Here is a 21,152-nt window from a genome sequence, read left to right on the forward strand (position 1 = left end):
ACTACAGGGAATCCTTATCTTGCGCTTATCTAACCGGGTAATTACGAATAATAACCCAATGACGCTGCTTGAAGAGCGTTCTGCTCCTCGCAAACTGAATCTAAGTGTCAATGTCAGTCCAGTAATGAGTGAGCATTTTTGTTTCAATACACCGGCTTGTTTAAAACACCGATGCTTACTTACAAAGCTAAAAGCGGACCAGTATCTCTCAGCGATTAGCTCACCATACACTGCACCATGCGCCCTCCATCCTCTACCACTGCACGACTGGTCCCACCATCTCTCAGGGAAAACATGCTTCCAGACGCTTCTCTGTCCTGGAACTGAGGTGGTAGAACGAACGATCTGTCTTCACACAAGGTCTAAAGACCAACGTTTTTGAAGGAGAGATAGCTTTGTTTGTTTTTTTGGTAATAAAAATATTAATATTATTTAAAAAATATAATAAAATTTCACATTTTTTCTAATACAATGAATTATTAAAAGTGCTCCGGAAAAAAAGCGCCATCTGGCAAACGTCATAATGGTAATTTTATTTTAGCATTTTATTCTTGCGTTTTATTTCTGTAAATTTTTTGAACATTTTCCTAAAATTTCATCACGAAAAAGGTATACATGCAAACAGGCAGCAGTATTCTCTATCCCGTATTCAAACCACCACGCTAGCTAGAAAACGTATTGCCGATTACGTGTTCCTTAAGAGACGTGATTCAAATACATTTGCAAAACTCGCATTTGCATTTAGCACTTTTTGTACACAGCTGGCACAAATGGCTGCCAAAGTTCGGTTCGCTTCGTTTCTGGTGTCTAAACCGATCCTGTTGTATCGAAGAAAAACAAAACAAAACGCAACAGTAAATCTAATCTTTGGTTGGACAAAAGAAAATAAAAGCGTTTCCACCTTATTTGCAGAGAAATCAGTCGGGCAAATGCTGTGGGCGGGAGTTTTCGAGGAATTGACGTCTGACTAGACGGGGCGAACAACAGTCTTGCGTTCTTCCTAATGTTGCCAGGTTTGCAAAATCAAATACTTTTGTTGCACTCCAGCTGCTTTAACAGAATCTGGTTCTTAAGTACCGCCCAAAAATTCTAGTTCTGTTATAGAGTTAATCGTTGTTGGGGTTTTTTCTTCATTTTGCTTACAACTGTAATCACTCTGTCCTTCAGCAGCCTCTCTTTCATCTCCTCTTCCTCATAGGTAATTAGAAAGAGGATTTAGTGAGGAAGTGAACTGTCATGTACAGCAGCCAGAGACTAAAGCAAGTGCAGGAAAAGTGAAGACAAATCCAAAGAAACCTGACATTAGATCAAAGTACAAAAAAAGCAAGCTGAGGTCATGTGATCACAACCCTAGACAGGGCAATATGCAAAGCCGTGATGTAACAATGCAGACTAAAAAAAAAAATCAAGAGTAAACTCAAAACATGAGATGGATAGCCTGGAAGTGTGACATGCTCTGCAAGCTTTGGTTCAAGAGGGAATATTCTTCATAATTATAAAATAATGATGCTGGACCCACTATATAAACGATTCATCAAAGAAAACTCTAAAACAATATAAATAAATTTAGCTGTTTATATACAAACTAGTGTCGGAGCTGCGGTTACAGAAAACGCAACACTTTCTGACCAAACAGATTCAAAAATTCATTGATTTTTTTTTTTAAAGTAGCAACACGCTACCACCTTGTTATAACTTTTATATAATCGCTAAACCTCTAAATATTATCCTTATAAAGTCTCAGCTTATGAGAGATGTATGCATCTTTTTTTTTATTTTATATAAAAGTTAATTTTGTAGTTATTGTTAATTATTGCAACCATCAGTAGCAAAACCAATATGAGTAGAAAGTGTGTGTGATTCTGGGAGTTTAATGGGTTAAACGATGACCTGTTGAACGTTTTTTCCCCTTCTTTTGTCCCTGGCGGAATTTGCGCAACTTTACGTCTTTAGTCTTTTATGTAACTTGAATTGCAAGCCGATACAAGACGGCTGTTCACCCGCAGGCTCGCCACAGCTCTGCGGTACGGCTGTAGTAACCATACAATCAGGTTTGCACTTGTCCCGGCTTTTGGAAATGGTTAGCAATAAACTCCCGTGGAAAATTGCGAGGGTGAATCGGTGAGGTTAAATAACAGGTGTGTGCGGGCTCGAGAGCTCCGAGAAAGTCTAGACTTCCATCCACAGGCACTGATATCGGTATAGCGCGTTGAAAACAACACGAGTCAGTGTGTGCTGCCAGCCTGCAGCACAATTTCAGCGCCTGCTTTATAGTGTTTCTTGGCTGCTGGTGAGGTTTAATTTGGCTAATTAATCTCGTGTTGGACTCACTTTGAGACGATGGCACTTGGGCTCTGGTTATTGGGTTATTAGATGCATGTTGTGGGGGACAAAAAAAGTCTTTTAAATATTTAAAGAGTGCTTTGTGAGTTTGAAGTATTCGTTTAAAGTAATGCATTTACAAAAGCATTAAAAAGCATTAAAAACTGGCAGCTTATATGTTGAAAAGTGTGAGGGGTGTAGAGTAGGTGCCAAAACTTAATGTAATTTATTTTGCTGTATAGAGAAATGGATTCAAAATTCAAAAAAATTATGTCATCCCTAAGGAACAAGCAATCATTGAAGTGGGTCGATTTTATAAATATATATAATGTGTGTGTGTGTGTGTGTGTGTGTGTGTGTGTGTGTGTGTGTGTGTGTGTGTGTGTGTGTGTGTGTGTGTGTGTGTATAGCTGCCTGAGCTAGAGCTGCAAAGATAAGTGACTGTCAAGTGATGTAACCGTGTCGGATCAGTCCTCTGGCCTTTCTCTCTGTCTCTGTCCTCTCACGATTGTCAAACGCTGGCAGAGGTTCAGTCTTTTTCCTCTTTTCTTTCCCGTCTTTTTGGAGCAGCTTTAAACAAACACTAGTTTACAGTAAATCATTGGAAATCTCTGAATAAAGCTAGCTATCAAACAATTCAATAAAAGAAAATCCCTCAAAATACAGCTGAATTGAGAAAACTGTCCAAGTCTAGCCGCTCAGCTAACAGGACACTGATTGGCTAACAGTAAGAAGATACATAGCTACCATTCTAAAATATAATCGCTCATTCTCTACACATATCACAGTTAGGGTCAGTCAGATACAGAGTGTGCAAAGGAGCCTAAGGGCAGATTTAAGACTTGGTCAAATTGGGGTATCTTTTTAATCCCTAAGGGAAAATCACTTGTCCAGACAGCCACAAAAACACAAGAGCAAAAGGCAGATTAAGCACAAGAAATAATAAATGGACAAGGTTTTGGGACCTCTGACTTTTACAGTGGTTCTTTCGCAAATGTATACGAAGACACATTTGTATTGGACATCTTTGGAGGTAGCAGCATTACATTTTCTCCTCATTTGAATTCAGAGACCCTTCTTGAAAATATGCTTTACCCCCAGTCCACCTCACCTCACTTACTGTACATCAGTACCTGACTTTATTAACACCCTTATCTTTGAATGAACACAAATCTCCAGAAGCACACTGGAAAATCCAGTGGAACATCTTTCCAGGAGAGCGGAGGTTATTATAACAGCACATGGGGACTAAATATTGAACGGTATGTTCTAAAGCACATATGAATCTTATGGTCAGCTGTCCACAAACTTTTGAAAATACAACGCAGATATAGATGTAGACAGATTTGCAGTACATACATATGAACATATGTGGAAAAACTAGGCTTGGATTTCAATTAAAGCAGGTAGAAAGAATAAATTCAGACCAATCAAATTCAAGAGTTCAACAATGTATACTTAAAAATATATATGTTTTTTATAACGCACAATTGTTTCAGAGCGGTTTTAAAAACCCGCTTTATTTGAAATGGTTTGCATGATGTTACATGTAAATATTACAATATATAGTATTTGCCAGTGATTAAATGAATGAACAGCCAGGAATTTTGTTTTGGCTTTTTCAGACATGTTTTGACTGGCCATTAGGCTGCTGTTGTTAGTAAGAATGGCCTGAGCGTCATTCGTGAATAAAAACTACCCTCACTTCATTTTTTTTAATAAATCTTGCAATTTTTTTGTATTTGTACTTTTCATTTTGAATTTCAAACAAAACTTAACAAAAAAAAATGAGACCTAACATCAGCACCTAAAGACGCATTTAAAGCTCTTAAAGCTCAAACTGCACTCGTGTCTGAAAGAACAGGCTCCTGTAACATGACACCAGAGAGAGAGAGAGAGAAAGAGAGAGAGAGAGAGAGAGAGAGAGAGAGAGAGAGAGAGAGAGAGAGAGAAAATCTCAGGAGCTTTGCCTGAGTCACTGCAGAAAAACTATGTAACAGCCCTGACTCTCTGTAATTGAGTCCAGATTTGTCTTTTTCTCCTCTCTCGACCCCTCCTTCTCTCCCTCTTTACCTCCTTTTCTCTTCTCTCAGTCTTTCCGAAAGTTGACGACACCATACGTCCATGTGCTGGATAACAAAATTTCATTTTCAATATAGAATAGAATAGAAGCCTACTCCCATAGGCACACACACAACCACCCACCCACTAACACACACACACACACACACACACACACACACACACACACACACACACACACACACACACACAAAACTGCAGGCTCGGGCTCCTAAATGCCCGCTTTCACAAATCGCACATTTTCAAACTGCTATTTTCGTAGCTATGATTTGGTTGTAATAGCACACGCTGTCCGTCTGTGTTTTCTTACAGTTTCCTCAAAATAATGCACCGAAAAATATTAAAATATGCGCTAGGGGGAAAAAAACACTTTAAAACTAACAAAGGGGGGAAAAAAAACACTTTTTTTTTATTGTGAATGTGATTAGGGATTGCAATGAATGCACTTCTCATATTACACACACACACACACACACACACACACACACACACACACACACACACATTCACACACTCCTTTTTTTCTTCTCGCACACATATAAACATCTAAAGCTGACACTAATTTTACAGCAATCTGCATCTATATACTGTACCGCCATCTATAAAGTGCAAAGGTTTTCACACCGTTTGGACAGAGAGGAACGGAAAGTTCGAGTTTGTCAATTTGAGTTATCCAAAATCCCCTAAATGCTATAAATGTGTATATATATATATATATATATATATATATATATATATATATAGTTATTTGTGTTTGTTTATTTGGCTTACTTTTCAAATGTTCCCACACTGCCTTCTTTAGATCATGAGTGCAAAATAGGTCATGGCAAATTTCTTTTTCAAGTTAATTTTCCTCTCATGTTTTACATTGTAGCCCGTATATACTGCAAGATTTGCACATTTCATTTGCAACCCTTTGTGTCAGGGTTCAGAGATCAGAAACACATCAGAGGCTTAATTTCATCTTTCGTTAAAATAACTATCAGGTGGAGCGAGTATTTTTTTTAGGGGGGGCACAAACTTTTTAACACATCTGTATGTACATGCTCTGCTTCTAAATGTAGTTTCTTGCATTCATATTTCCACTTGCAAATACTGGTTGCCAGATTATTCTTGAATAGAGCCCAGACTTCCACTGGACTAAAAAAGGAAATGCTTTTGAATAAAAAAAAATAAAGAATGTGGGAGAGAAAATGCAGAACAGAAAAGGACATACTGTGTAATTTTGTTGATCAAAAGCGGTTGATATTTTGTCATGTTTTATGTTGCCTTGCTGTGAGATACATTTCATTTGCCGTACTTTGCAATTCGGTCTGGGTTTGTTTGGAGAAAAATTGTTGAATTGAGGTCTTCTTCTTAAAAAAAAAACACCATGGGGGTTACAAACTTTTGCACGTATTTACATGGGATTACTTAACCCACTGCTGGTTTTTAGTTTTCCTCCAGACTGCTCAAAAGAAGGTCCCTGTAGGGTACCTGTATATTAGCAAGCTCTAATGGCTGGAATAGAATCTCTTGGATGTACTTGCACTAGGTTTGGGTCATATACTCAGCGGCTTGTGTGCACTCGATGCCATGTTGTGGCAGCCGTGTGTCCGATCTGGCCATTTATTTTATTCTTTTAGGGGCGGCGCAGTTCTCGTATTGCTGATTTGTGGTAAGATCTGCACGCTGCCTTGATATATCTACGATGGTCTGCTCCTGTAGGTTTGATAAAACGGCTGAGTCAGAGATTTCAGGTGACTGGCGTGCAGAAGGTTGCGGAGGACGTTCGGGGGCTAGCATGAACAGATGCTCGTGGGAGTGGCAGCTTGCCGGGTTTCTTTGCGGCAAGGACGAGAAGAAGAGAAGGGAGGAGGGAAAGAGGATAAATAGATTGTGTTGGGGAAAGGGCTAAAGCAAGGAAAGTGTGCAAGGGGGTGGGGGAGACACAAGGAGCAGTTTGGCACTTGGAGCGACTGCTTATTTGAAGGGGGTAAGATGAGAGGTGGAACTCCAGTGTGACCTTTCACCTCGACAGCCCTACCCCCTTCTTGAAATGCGTTTGGAAAGCTAGCCAGAGTAGTCACACCATCTGGAATCGAGTAATGCAGGAATCGGAGGCACAACGCACCAGTAACGAATGTATGTTTAAGAAATCGCAGACTTGAATCCAAATGTTGTGCATATATTCTTTTACGTTTGGAAGTCTGTGCAAATTCAGTCTCTTACTATGCAGCTGCTTGAACCCATTTAATGGCCTTCCCATTCAGATTATGCAAATTACCTGCGCGTAGTTCACAATTCCGTGGTTGCCAGATTGTTCCTCGAGGAAGACCTTAGACTTACAGTTTAAAAACAAGGACTTGCGTTTGAACATGAAGGAAAAAAAAAGCAGACTGAAATCGAAACGTCTTTGTCTTTAACTTTGAATATAAAAACAGTAAGAGACAGTTTTAAAGTCAAAACAAACGACACGTATATACTTATCTAGGAAAGAAAAGACGGCAAGCATTGCAATAAACCTCACGTGATCCTCGGTCATCGTCGTTTCGTGTTACTCGGCGGTTTTTAACCCAGCACTCGATCCAGTACTTTACGTTGTTTAGCGTTTTGCTCGTTCGTCTTTTTAAATGCTGCATGCTAACGGTTACTGCGCCAGATGATTTAATCAAACGAGGAAATGCTCAAACGTACGTCTTATTTAGCACGTACATTGTAACGTGCCTAAGATATCGTTTTGTCTCGCTAAATTGTATTTGTCAAATCAATAAAAGAATGTTTTTGTTCATCTGGGGCACTGGAGGCTAAACTGACCGTGTGCTCATGTGCTATCAGACGTTGTTCATAACTTTATTCTTTCATGAATCCTGCTTCCAGGTCGTCCACTATCATAGAAACAGTGATAGGAATGAAAGTACGAATTTAAAACGTATATACTGATACTATGCATTTCCTTAAATCTGCTTTGTCACAATGTTTGTTGTTAATCAAATTCAATCTGATCGATCTGAACAGTGCTAATTTTACATAATACATGAACAACTATGAAGGTATAAAAATGGTTTCAAAAACCTAAGTCAGCATTACCTAAAACAGCGGTCCCCAAACTTTTTTGCGCCACGGACCGGATTAATGTCGGACAATATTTTCACGGACCGGCCTTTAAAGTGTGACGGATAAATACAACTAAATAAAATGATACGACCGGCATAAAAACTGGTATTTTCTAAATATAATAATAAACATAAATCCACTGTGTTGTTTTTTTGGTCATTTTGCTCACTTGGGGATTTGAATTTAGCGTTAATGTATAATGTGTTACCGGCCAAAACAGCCCCTTTAAGATGGTAGCGGATGTAGATAAGACATGTGACCGAGGCGTCATGACGTGAATCAAGAGTGAGTCATAGACAGATGTGGTGAAGAGAATTTTTATTTTTTCCAAAATAATACATCGTTCAGAATCAGATAATAAATAAAACAGAAATAATGTATTCGTTCTGTGCGGCTCGGTACCAATTGACTCACGGACCGGTGCCGTGGCCCAGGGGTTGGGGACCACTGACTTAAAACATGCCTTTGTTTCATAGAAACTTTGCCAACCTACCTTTATTGTGTTTGGCAGACACCACTAACTGTTATCCAGACCAGCTCACAGTTGTCTAATTTATACAACTGAACAATTGAAGGTTAAGGGACTTTTTCAGGTGCCCACAGTAGCTAGGGTTTGACTTCCTGACCTTCTGATCAGATCTCTCAACACCTTAACCACAACGCTACCACTTCCCAACCAGCAGGCCCTCACGCAGTGTCTAAACCTGAGCTAGCTTTAACCCAAAGTGTAAATACTGATGCATAGCAAGTCGTGTGTTTGCATTATAGCGAGGATCCACCAGCTGAAGTGCACTAGATGAGCAGAATAGTGGTGTAATGAAACAAGACAGTAGGAGGCACAGAAGGACTCCTGAGGAGCTGCGTTTTTCAGTCATCCGTTAATTCCAGCTGGAAAAGAAAAAAAAAAAATCTGGATTAGCCAGGCGAGGGTGAAAACTGGCACTGGTGGTCTCGAAGTCTCGCAGGCTCGGTTCTTGCAGCATGATTTTTCTGGTGTAGATCCCGCTGCTGTTTGAGCTCTTTATCCCACAACTAATGAATCGTACCAACCGCGTACACGCGACCGTCAGCTCCTTTCTCTCCGTCTCAGGCTCTTGAAGAGGCGGCATTGTGGAACACAAGACCGATTTTGTAAGCAAACACGACGCCGATTACAGGAAGTGGCCTGGAGATGCAACAGTGATCTGTCGTTGAAAAAAAAAAGTCTTGTCTTTTCATAATTAGGTTCTAGGGCATTACAATTTATCATGTGTCAAGCGTTATCGCTGTATTGGCCTTTTGCAGCACTGATACCGCAGAAGCCTGCAGTATGCAAATGCGTTCTCTGTGAACGTTTCAGCCATCTCAGACATTCCAGGTATGTCTGATTAGACTGGCACATCGCGGAAACATTTTTTTTTGGGGTCGAATCACAATATGGTGTTGTCACAATATGTGAAAGCATTATTTGTAATAAAGAAAATAAGTTCAACGGTAATTCCAAGCCCAATAATAGTGTGGTATTAATCATTTAAAAATTGTTACCTAAACGCCGTATGTTTTTGTCTTTCACAAGTGTAACATATGGAGCACTGAGCAAGTAGATCGAAAAATCGCTTGCCAACTTGACATGATACATTTTCAGTGGGATTTCTCACCTACAGCTGCAACCGAGTATCTGACCATAACAGGAAACGTGCTTCTCGTTTTTTTTTTTTTTTTCTTTTTTTTCCCCCTCATGTCATTTTTCAACAGAACTTACTGTACCTGTTTCCTCTCAAGTAGACAGCCTTTTAGTTTTTTTTTGTTTTTTTAAATCCACAGTTTGCTGCTGGGATGTTTTCGAATGCTCTCTTTTTCTATTTGTTTTCGAACGCTCCAGGTCAGGGGTGTCAAAGTGGATTTATTGAACAGTGAAAGGGGGTAATAATTCTATTTTTAGCAGTTCATTTGTTTACATTTACATAATTTACAATGCAAACATCAGATCCATTCAATATCAATATATTAATGGAAAAAAAAACATGTATTCAATTGCATCACATATTCACACACAATGGAATTACATTTGTGCCAAAGGTATTGGACGTAACTTTTCAAGAAACAGAAAGCACCAAAATATGGAAAGAGGAAGACAAAAAGGACTCTGGAAAAAAAAGTGGCATTAAATATACAGCATTCTTTGTTTACAATTTTTTTGTTGTTGGCTAGTCACGGTTTTAAGAATGCGCTGACTGAGTTTTCTTATACGTTCATTTCTAAACTTTTCGCAAGTTTTACATTTGCCGTTCTGGAAAATGGATTTTTGTAGGGGGCGGGGTTTAACACAGCTACATTCTGATTAGCTTGCGAGATTTGGATGGACATTGCCAAGAAGAAATTTTCGAGAACGTTCCTGATGTGAGGTTTTTTTTGGTATAATTATAGCATTTGAAATTTGTAGTGGAAATAATTTACTTCCTTCCTTCCTTTTTTTTTTGTTTTTTTTGTATATAAGTTCGTCATTAGTTTTCAGTTTTCACTGTGTGTTTCTTCTTTTTTTGCTGCTGTATTTGAGAATAAACAATTCAAATAATGTATTTTGAGGATATTCTAAATATTTTGTCTAAGATATTTGTATATATTATATTTTGTAACTTTGAACCTGAAATGGATTTTATTGGAATTATATATAGTGTACATGTGCAAAATTACAACAACAAAAAAATAGTAGTAGTGTCTAGATAAGTATCTACCCTCTGTTGCCAGGAAATCCATATTGGATTGCATCTTACCACCATGATGTGTACTGCTTCTGTATTACAGCTGCAGTGTTTTATTCCTCTTATACAACAGCAAATTGTTTTATTACTCCATTATTCCATTCTTTATGAATTAAATGATTATCCACAAGTGAATTACAGTTGAGAACATGGATTTAAAATGAATTTGTTTAGCCAGATTACAGCTAATCAAATAAAATCCATATATTTGACACTTCTTCTCTATGTGTACCTCAGAGCTCAGTACTAATTCCTATCGAACTTGTACATTTTTTGGGATGTTTTAAATAAAGTTGTCGGTGCTTTGCTAGTGGGTTGACATGACAACATTGAGCTCTATTGCTGTGTGGTTAGATATTAGATTCAGTTTGTCGGACCAGTAAAGAAAATATATATTTCTCCGATTTTAGCAAAGTCATCACTCTGTCCTAGCGGATGATGTTCAGTCTTGCACAGATTGTGTTGATTGATAAAATGAGCCGAAAGTGAAATTGAGTAGAAATGTCAGTTAGTAGCGGCAGTTTCGAAGGTCTTCACATCCCCCCCTTTTAGTGCGAACTGCTGTATTATACTCCTGTTAATCCCCCTAATAGCGGTCTTGCGCCATTAGCATTTAAGGGGCCGTTTCCTTTCTTTTTTTTTTTTTTCTTTCTTGCTCTCTCTGTGAATCTGGACATTTATCAGCTCGCGAGCTCCCTGATCATTAATAAATCTGTAGCCACGTCTGATCAGTTCATTCAATCTCAATCGCTGTTTAATATAAGAGCAAATGACCGGTGGTGTCCGGATTAGTGAGAGCTAATGTGTGGATTTATCATTCTTTTTGAACAAATCATTCACGACAGCAGTCAAAACTCAACACGTGAACAAGTGCAAGCTTCCGATGCTGTCCATGGGCCAGTCCATAATCAGTTTGGTCTGCGGTTTTGTCCTTTCTTTTAACAAAACAACAACAAAAATGTTGTTTGATTATTAGAGCGTTTTTTTTTCTTTGTACCAAAAAGGACAATGTGATTATAATAATAATAATAATAATAATAATAATAATAATAATTATAATTATTATTATTATTGTTGTTATTATTAGTGTTTATAACTATGTATTTATAATACATTTTAAATAGATTTGTTTTTATTATTAATATTGTTTCTTTTATTTATTGCAGATAAAAATAATAATTATGATGATAATTAGTAGTAGAAGTAGAAGTATTTTTAATTTCCTTTTTTAATTGTAAGTAAAATTATTATTATTAATATTTATTAGTTATTAATTTGTGTTTGCGTTTTCTAAATTATTATAATAACTATTATTATTATTACGTCTTAGCTCGGGCTCATTGCAGCACATCTAGCCCAAAAGTCACTACATTTCTTTAGCCTAAATTTCCCCCCCAAAAATCATTTTTTACAAGGTTTATGCGATACATATCATCAGCACTGGTACAGCTGATATGTCTCAATATTTAAATACTACTTTTTTTTTGTCAGATTCTTTTGTCTGGTATTAAACATACATGTAGTGAGTTAGTGTAGTTATTATTTGGATGATTGTGCATAAGAAGGAGAGTTTTTGAAAAAATAGGAAATAGGTAGTGTGTCAGACTGTTAGAGAGAGAGAGAGAGAGAGAGAGCACATGCGCTCTGGCTCGAGCGTGCCCCCACCTCCATCGCTTATATAGGCTTCAGGAAGGAGTCGGCTCTGGGGCTTCTCCGGTCAATAGCAGCTTTGTGTGTGGTGACACACCCCCTTACGCTCCTTCCCCCCACCACCACCACCACATTGAAGCTCCAGCTAGTGGCCGGGGTGAGGAAGTGCTCAGGGAGAGGATGCAGGAACAGCACGTTACGACCCAGTTCCATCGTCACATGTTTGTGTCACGAGACAGATGGCAGTCTTTTGGAGGGAGAATGCGATGGACTCGCACGGCCTGACCTGTAGCTAATAGTTTTATTTCATCCTGAATTGGCATGGATTGAATTATCGAGTTTTAGATTATACGACTAAGCAAAGTAAAATACCCCACCGTAATGACAATGAATAACCTAAAAACCCTAAGGTGGGTGTGCGAAGACTTTCATTGTAGTGCAAATCGAGAGCAAAGACTTTCATGAACGATATGTCGGACGCGCAGCTGGGATGAGCGTAACTCTCGCCCCGTGAGATGCCCCACTCTCGCTAGCGCTCGACACGGTAAACTTGTCTCAGTCTCTATTTTTTTCTGTTTCAAACAGCAATTTTAGTGATAAAAGCATGTCGTCCAAGCGCTAAAGTATGTCTGCTGCTTGTAGGGAAAAAAGAAGAGGAAAGCCATCAGTTAAGAGCAGAAAATGAAAATTATAAATCAGCATGAAGCAGGAAAGACTGTCACAGTCATAGCACCATCTTCGACTTACGCTATGTTTGACTTACGATGGGGTCGTCGTAACGTATCTAGAAATATGTAGAAATCCCGAAATTGCGAATGGAAAAATGAAAAATCACATTATCACCTCACGTTTTTAATATGTTCTTTTTTTTTTTTTTACATGTACACATATACGCCGTGAATTCGTGTTTTCAGGATCAGCTCATTAATATTTAATTACAGATTCTGTTTTTATTGTAAATGATATTCTATTTTATGGTACATTTTTGTATTCCATAATTATCCTTTATTTCAACTTTATTGTTGTTGCCCAAGTTACAGTACAAGGCAACGGAATTCAGTATGATTATGCAGTATGATTATGTTTGCGACAAATCAAATTTGAAGGGAATTATTCGTTCGGCTTTCTATTTCACTTAGAAATGCAGACGCTGTTTTTTTTTTATGAGCAAATTATTGATGTTAATTGACGTGCAACAAGCAGTATGATGTCTGATCCTTTATTTTTACACTTCAAATAGTCTGTTAAAGTGATAGTAAGTAAAAAAAAAAACGATTTACTCCCTAAAAAAATAACCCTCTAAAAACTGTGTACATTTATGGCAATAGGCAGACGCCCTTATCCAGAGTGACTTACAGTTACCTCGTATATACACCTGTGCATTTGAGGGTTGAGGGCCTTGCGGAAGGGCCCAACAGCAACAGCCTACTGGTGCAGGGATTTGAACTAACAGCCTTCTGATTGTAAGCCCAAAATATTAACCACATAGCTACCACTTCAGCATATAGGTTTTCAGATATGCAAACCCGTTCAGAAAAGTCTCACCAACTTCAATTTAAAGAAAAAGAAGAAAAAGAAAACATTTTTTCACCTTGGTAAGCACATCACGCTATTAAAAACGTATCCAAAGTGAAACATACCCAGCTATTTATATACTCAGACTCGAATAAAAGCGAAAATACATAAAAAATTGTGTACAATATATTAATGAATGTAATAATTAATAGTTTGTCACATGACCTGATGCAAAACAGAGGACGAAGTTGTTGGAGTTAACGCCCCGTGCTGTTTTTTTTTCTTCTCCTATCAGTCAAATTCATAAATATTAAGCAGATCAGTCAATTTATAAACACTGAAAATAAACATGAATTCTCTCTCTCTCTCGCTCTCTCTCGCTCTCTCTCTCACACACACAAAATGTATTCTTTGAAGCACTCAAGTCAGACACGTGGAGGTGAAAATCAGTTAGGCGCTCTGTCAAAGCGGAAAGGTGAAGGTAGTGCTTTTTGCACGAACGCCAACTCAAGCTGCGTGGACCAATTTTTGCAAGCGCAGAACTCCGATAGTGATCTGGCACATATTTTTGGTGTTTGTTTCTTTCCCCCTCCTCCTCCTCCCCAAACGAAATACACAAACCTCAAGCAGAGAAAAGGCTTCACCAGTTCACAGGGCCATTCTTTTAAACAGCGGAGAGGAAATAAGGGATTGGTCGTGACACGTCTACGCGTCTGACACCGAGATACTTGAGATGTCATTTTGTTTCACGCAAATCACTTGCACACGTCGTATCTCGTGAAAGAGAGGGAAAGACGGAGAGAGTTCGAGCACACTCAGCATGCTTTGAGCACATACACACACCAACCCCTCACACACAATTGCACGCCTACAGAAAGAAGTGAAACCGTGTTGCAACCTCGTTCTGCAACCGCTCCTGTCGTGTAGGATTAGCCGTCGAGTTCAATACGCCGCCACTATCTCGAGATGCTATCAGGGCGATAAACAGCCTGAGAAGAGGGAACTGAAATCAGTGTGTGGTTGATGCCACAATTTGGGGGGGGCAATTAAAAAAACTGATCTAAAATGGTGGTTCAAATTAATCCCAGGTCAGGATGAGGCATATTTTGTTATAGCATCAAATTAGCAAAAAACCACAACTAGCATTCATTAAAGCAGAGGTTCCCAGCCACCAGTCGTGACCCAGTACCTGGTCGTATTAAAGTTGCTACCGGGTCGCAAGAACAATGTATATGCATATAAATATAGACATGACACTATGATATTTATTATACGTACGAAACAACAGTTAGCGCAATTTTACTAGCGTTAGCCGGGAAGTGGCCAGGAAGTGGCTAGCGGCTAATGCTAACACTATGGATTCTTTATTGTTTTATGTCCAGCTTCAAGAATTTTTTTAAAAGTAAAAATCCTGACAGTTTCACATATCGAGGGAGTGAATAATTGAAGGATGGAAGGAATGAAGACATTTGTTATAGTATGCTGAAATAAGTAGAACAGTTAAGTAGATCATATCTTTAGAAAATTTAATTTTAAATGTAAAAAAAACACACACACACACACACACACACACACACACACACACACACACACTTAAATACACATCTGTATTACCCAAATGTGGTCTAACAAATGAAAACGATTTCATTACATTTTTCCATTTATTTAATTTTTTTTAAATCAATTAAATTTGTGCCCATTTAAATAATTCCTCAATTTAATCAATATAATAAAAAAGTGTATTGCATTAATTCGATTCATAATTTATTAATTGTAATTTTATGAAATATTCAAAAATATTTTATATATTTTTTAACCAAGCAGGCATTTTATTTAAAAAAGTTTTAAAATGTAAATTGTCCAAATGTTGATGTTTACAAATGTTAATAATAATAAACTGCGCAATTTTAGGTTGTGCATTTCTTCCCCCCTTAACGTATCGAAATTGAACTGAACCATGAGGTAAAAACCCGAGGTACGTACCGTAAATTTTGTGTACCGTTGCACCCCTAATAAACATCACCTGTCAAAAGTTTGTAAACATCTATTCTTTTATCGATTTTAAGTCTTTTTTATTCACATGAAAATAAAGGAAAAAGCAAAAAACACACAGGAATTGGACAGTGAATGACTGGAAGAAAGTTCATCTGGACAGATGAGTCCGAATTTGACATTTTTGTCTCTGAATGAAAAACCTATGTAAGACAAAATGTTCTCAGACTTACTTAATGGTTTGGGTTGTTTTGGAGCAGGGAAGGTTGGAGTTCTTTTCCAGGTGAAAAGAATACTGAACCAACATGGCTACTATTCCAAACTTCAACGTCTGGATTGCAGAACCATACAACAACACAATGACTTGAAGCAGTGCTCGAATTGAGTCAAGTCTTTTTCCCAGTTGTTGTGTAATTCATATATTTTTTACTAAAATAATCTTAGGGACCCTCCTAAGTCTATATTTTACTTGTCATGGGGGGGTCCCTAATGCCTCCCGGGTCCCCCCTTCAATTCTAGCACTGACTTAAAGCATATGCCGAGGCTCTATAAGCTTTATTGAGAGCAAAACTGTTGGCTAGAGTGATATCTATCATTGAATGTCCTGCCCAGTCACTGCACCTGAATCCTATTGAACTGCTCTGAGATGAACTTGGATCACAAGCTCAGACAGAAATCTTCAACTAGTAAAGAGCAACCTAGCCAAGTTTTACAAAAGGCACGGCAAAGTATTTTAGCTGAACTGCGAGAGTTTGTAAAGCTGTTCTTCATGGTATGGGAGGATTTTTCAATAAAAATAAAGTGGAACATCAGTATATTTATATATTGTTTAGTCAAAATGGAATTATTTACCGTGTAAAGTTTCTAGTTTGTCGCATGTCAACAAAAGGAACATACATGTGGCTCTTAATCTATAAAAGATTGTATAAAAAAACCAACATGTCCGTGAGAATATATTTCTTTATATAATAATATACAATCAGTCTGGACTTTGGTTCCTCCAGACTGACCTCATCATTTAATATCACATTGTTATAAATATAATCTGGGTATCATTTCATGATAAACGATTAATACACTTTTCCACAAGAGATTTTATATTGTTTCTAACAGAGTTTTAGGTTGATGCTATCCTAAGTTTGCAACCACATAAGTATGTCTGCTAAATGCTTTAAATGGAAATGATGGAGTATTTTTTTTACTTACGATACTGATTGAATGTTGATTTGATTTAATTTTTTTATATCAATTAATTCAATTTTTTTATTTCTTTGTGAAAAAAAAGAACAGTATATAACAATGTGCCGTACAGCATCACGATTGCACAGTACACTTTTCTGAGACATCCCTGTTATTTGTATTTGTATTTTTATTATTATTAGAAATTAAATAGTAATAAACAGATGCCATTGATTATTTTTTATCCTTTCTTTCTTTATTTTCTTTCTAAAAATTGAAGTTTTCTATTGTAACTAGACCATTGCAACTAGACCATGTGAGTTTGCGGAAAAAACTCCAAATATTCCGTAGGGGTGATTGTTGTGAAATGGTAGTTATGCGTAAATGAACTCAAATGTCAATGTAAAAAAAAAAAAAAAAATCTAAAGTATAATGTATGATTCATTGAGAAGAATGTTTTAGTCGTGAGCTGTTAGGACTGTTCGTCTGTGTGTATTAAAGTGTAGATAGAGTTATATTGGGCTGCTTCAGGGTCCAAATGGAACTATCTATCTATCTATCTATCTATCTATCTATCTATCTATCTGTCTGTCTGTCTGTCTGTCTGTCTGTCTGTCTGTCTGTCTGTCTGTCTGTCTGTCTGTCTGTCTATCTATCTATCTATCTATCTATCTATCTATCTATCTATTAAGAATGTTTTTATCTATCTATCTATCTATCTATCTATCTATCTATCTATCTATCTATCTATCTATCTATCTATCTATCTATCTATCAATATGTCTGTCTGTCTGTCTGTCTGTCTGTCTGTCTGTCTGTCTATCTATCTATCTATCTATCTATCTATCTATCTATCTATCTATCTATCTATCTATCTATCTATCAATATGTCTGTCTGTCTGTCTGTCTGTCTGTCTGTCTGTCTGTCTATCTATCTATCTATCTATCTATCTATCTATCTATCTATCTATCTATCTATCTATCTATCTATATGTCTATCTATCTATCTATCTATCTATCTATCTGTCTGTCTGTCTGTCTGTCTGTCTGTCTGTCTGTCTGTCTGTCTGTCTGTCTATCTATCTATCTATCTATCTATCTATCTATCTATCTATCTATCTATCTATCTATTAAGAATGTTTTTATCTATCTGTCTGTCTGTCTGTCTGTCTGTCTGTCTGTCTGTCTGTCTATCTATCTATCTATCTATCTATCTATCTATCTATCTATCTATCTATTAAGAATGTTTTTATCTATCTGTCTGTCTGTCTGTCTGTCTGTCTGTCTGTCTGTCTGTCTGTCTGTCTGTCTGTCTGTCTGTCTACGTTTTAAAAGTTGTAGTTTTCACATTTTCCAGTTTCATCACACGCATTTAGCCGTGCCAGCATTTTTTTGCCTGATATTTTTCTTCTTCTTCTTTTTTTTACGGGGAGTTATTCCCCATCCACCAGCTAACAACTAGGGCAGTTGAAGCCTAAAACTTACCGGACATTACAGGGGCATTTTTTTGTTCTTTCTAACATGTATGCCTTGCGTAAGTCTATTTTGACCTTGCTTTTAGCCAGAAAAGAGAAGTCTCTGAAAATGTCAAAATGTAAAGTGACTCTCCCAAATATCCTCTTATCCTCTTTTGTCATCCTAACACGGAGCAGATTTATCTCGAATTGTTGCGCTTTTGGAAACGAACAGGAAAACAAGGGGAAGAGTTCTGGTATGCGGTGGTGATGATCTAAGATCGATATGTAGGCGGCGCTAGACAACAACGACAGCGCGAGCTAATTGTAACGCAACATAAAGCAACAAGAAACAATTGCTGCAGTTTTCCCGCCTGGTAGTTTAACAGTTTTAGACTTGCCACTGTATACACTTGAAGAAAAAAGGAGCTATCTACCGTTTTCCTCATACACAAGCTCACAGAGGCATGCGATTGGCTAGCGTCGCAGTGGTTGACAGGAGACGGAGCATATCATCCCGCCCACTGCTGTTGGCCAGTTTTGCTCGCTTGGCTCGGCCTTGCACTTGGCAGATGCACCACGTGTAATTAGAGAGTCAATGTTTTGAGAATGACTTTGGTTATATTCTTGCTGTGTGGTTTATTGTTTAAATGGGAAATCCACTTGACTCTAGAGTTGTGTGATGTACTGATTAAAGGAGTTTTAGGACAAAAAAATAATTGAAATTTACGGCTTCTGTGAGAATGTTTCACATGATATACTAGTCGAATACGACTGATGTGGAGTTGGTGTGCTGAGAGGAATTGGTGTATTTATATCATATGGACAAGCATGAGGCATTCTGTTGCTAAGCAGCTTTACTAAGCAAAGTTTCATCCCATATGCTTGCTTGGCTTCATTAGGCTACTCGGCTTGCGATTCTTTTCTGCGTGCTGAATGTTAATACGGGACCATTCACGATGGAGATGACGACTAAGGCGTTAAGGGCACGAGAAAGAGGGAATGAGAGAGAGTGAAAAAGAGAGGGAGAGAGCGAGAGAGGGAGACAGAGAGGATCTGTGAGAGATCATGAAGAAAATCTACTGTGGAGGGAGAAAGAGAAGTGTGTGTGTGCATGTGTGTTTATGTATGTGTGTGTGTGTGTGTGTGTGTGAGGGAGAGATGAAGACAGAGGCAGCAGGAGTGCTGGAAGCAGCGGAGGAAAGAGGGAGGGGCGGCGTCGAGAAAGGGAAAAAAAAAATAAAACGAACGCCGAGGATCTGTGTGTTCTCGCTGTCCGTGTTGCCATGGTTACAGGGGGATTCTGGCGAGTAAGGAAATTTCATTCACTCTGGCGTGGAGAGGGAGGGAAAAAAATGGAGGGAAATATCAACAAAGCAAAAGAGAACATGACAACCCTTGAGCCACCTTCAGAGACGTGCACGTGTGGCCACCCTACTCTGGCCCCTCCTGCCCACCCACAGCGTGTGTGTGTATGTGTGTGTGTTTTCGTGTGCGTCTGTTTCATGCATATGCTTTTTATCTGTTTTATGCATATGCAGCTCAATGAGATATTTTGAAATATTTATGCAGACCCTGGTGGATGGTGGTGCTTGTGTTTATAATATTGTGTGTATCGTTGACAGCCTTTATGTGCCTGATGCCATCATTTAAGGACACACACCCACACACACACACACACACACACACACACACACACACACACACACACACACACACACACACACACATGCATAAACATAATCAGCAAAATGCCCTCCAGGTACATCTCGGACAAAAGGATCTTTCCACTGTACATATACACACCCTCACACTCACACCCACCCACACACACACCCACACACTTACACCAACACACACACAGTTCTGTGTTACAGATTCCTGTTTAAAGAATTATTGGTATGAAGGGGGGAGGAGCTGGTAGTATTTTTTCATTTCTGATTACATGCTTTTCATTGCACAGTGTACAGCAACACTGAATTATTATTATCATTATTATAATAATGATTATTATTATTACAATATTTTTACCTCATGTATAAGCAGAGTGTGTTTTTTGGCCCAGATACAGTATATACACTCAATGTTCAGTTTTTATTAGAAACCTCTTCAGTATATGTTTCATGCAATTATCCAATCAGCCAATCATGTGGCAGCACTGCAATATATTAAACAATCAGATAAGAAATTCAGTGAGTGGCATTTTGGACACACACACACACACACACACACACACACACACACACACACACACACACACACACACACACAGTCCTGTGGTAAGGATTCCTGATCCAAAAATTTATGGTATGAAGGGGGAGGAGGAGCTACTAGTACTTTTCATTACTGATTACTGATGTATTGCAACACACTGTATATTATTATTATTATTATTATTATTATTATTATTATTATTATTATTTTATTATCTTTATTATTATTAAGAAAATTTATTATTATTTTATTATCATTATTATTATTATTATAGTATTATTATTATTATTATTATTTTATTATCATCATCATTATTATTATTTTTAATTTATTATTATTGTTTTATTATCATTATTATCATTATTATTATTATTATTATTATTATTATTATTATTTTGATAATGATACCATAATAGTTATTATTATTGTTATTTTCTTCCTATTGTTGTTATTATTATTATTATTATTATTATTATTATTATTATTATTATATACCCTATGTTTAGGCATAGTGTGTGATAAGGCTTAAATAATTATTTTATTAGGAACATCTTTAATATAGAATATAGTTTAATGTAATTATCCAATCATGCAGAGGTGCAAATACTTCGACACTGTACTCAAGTAGATTTGTTTCTGGTATCAGTACTTTACTTCACTTTTTACTTTCACTCGTTACATTTTTCACACAAATATCTGTACTTTCTCCTTCTTACATTTTCAAACCAGACTCGTTACTTTAGTTTGAATCTAATATGTGACACGATCAATATTTTTTCTTCTCATTCCTCACCGTTTTCAGCCCATCAACCTATTTCTTGTCATTGTGCGACTTTTTCAACCCCCCACTGCTGCAACATTTACTGTCTATCAAACACCACAGATGTAGACTAGTTTACAAAGCTGA

The 21,152-nt window shown here is 37.5% G+C and overlaps 1 protein-coding gene across 2 annotated transcripts in view; it reads left to right on the top strand.

Annotated features, from left to right (window-relative positions):
- The window catches only part of LOC124378872 (mediator of RNA polymerase II transcription subunit 13-like), a 98,152-nt gene that overhangs the window by 34,144 nt on the left and 42,856 nt on the right, over positions 1-21,152 (top strand). The window lies entirely within an intron of this gene.

The sequence above is a fragment of the Silurus meridionalis genome, chromosome 25 (genome assembly GCF_014805685.1).
Source record: "Silurus meridionalis isolate SWU-2019-XX chromosome 25, ASM1480568v1, whole genome shotgun sequence".
NCBI lineage: Eukaryota > Metazoa > Chordata > Actinopteri > Siluriformes > Siluridae > Silurus > Silurus meridionalis.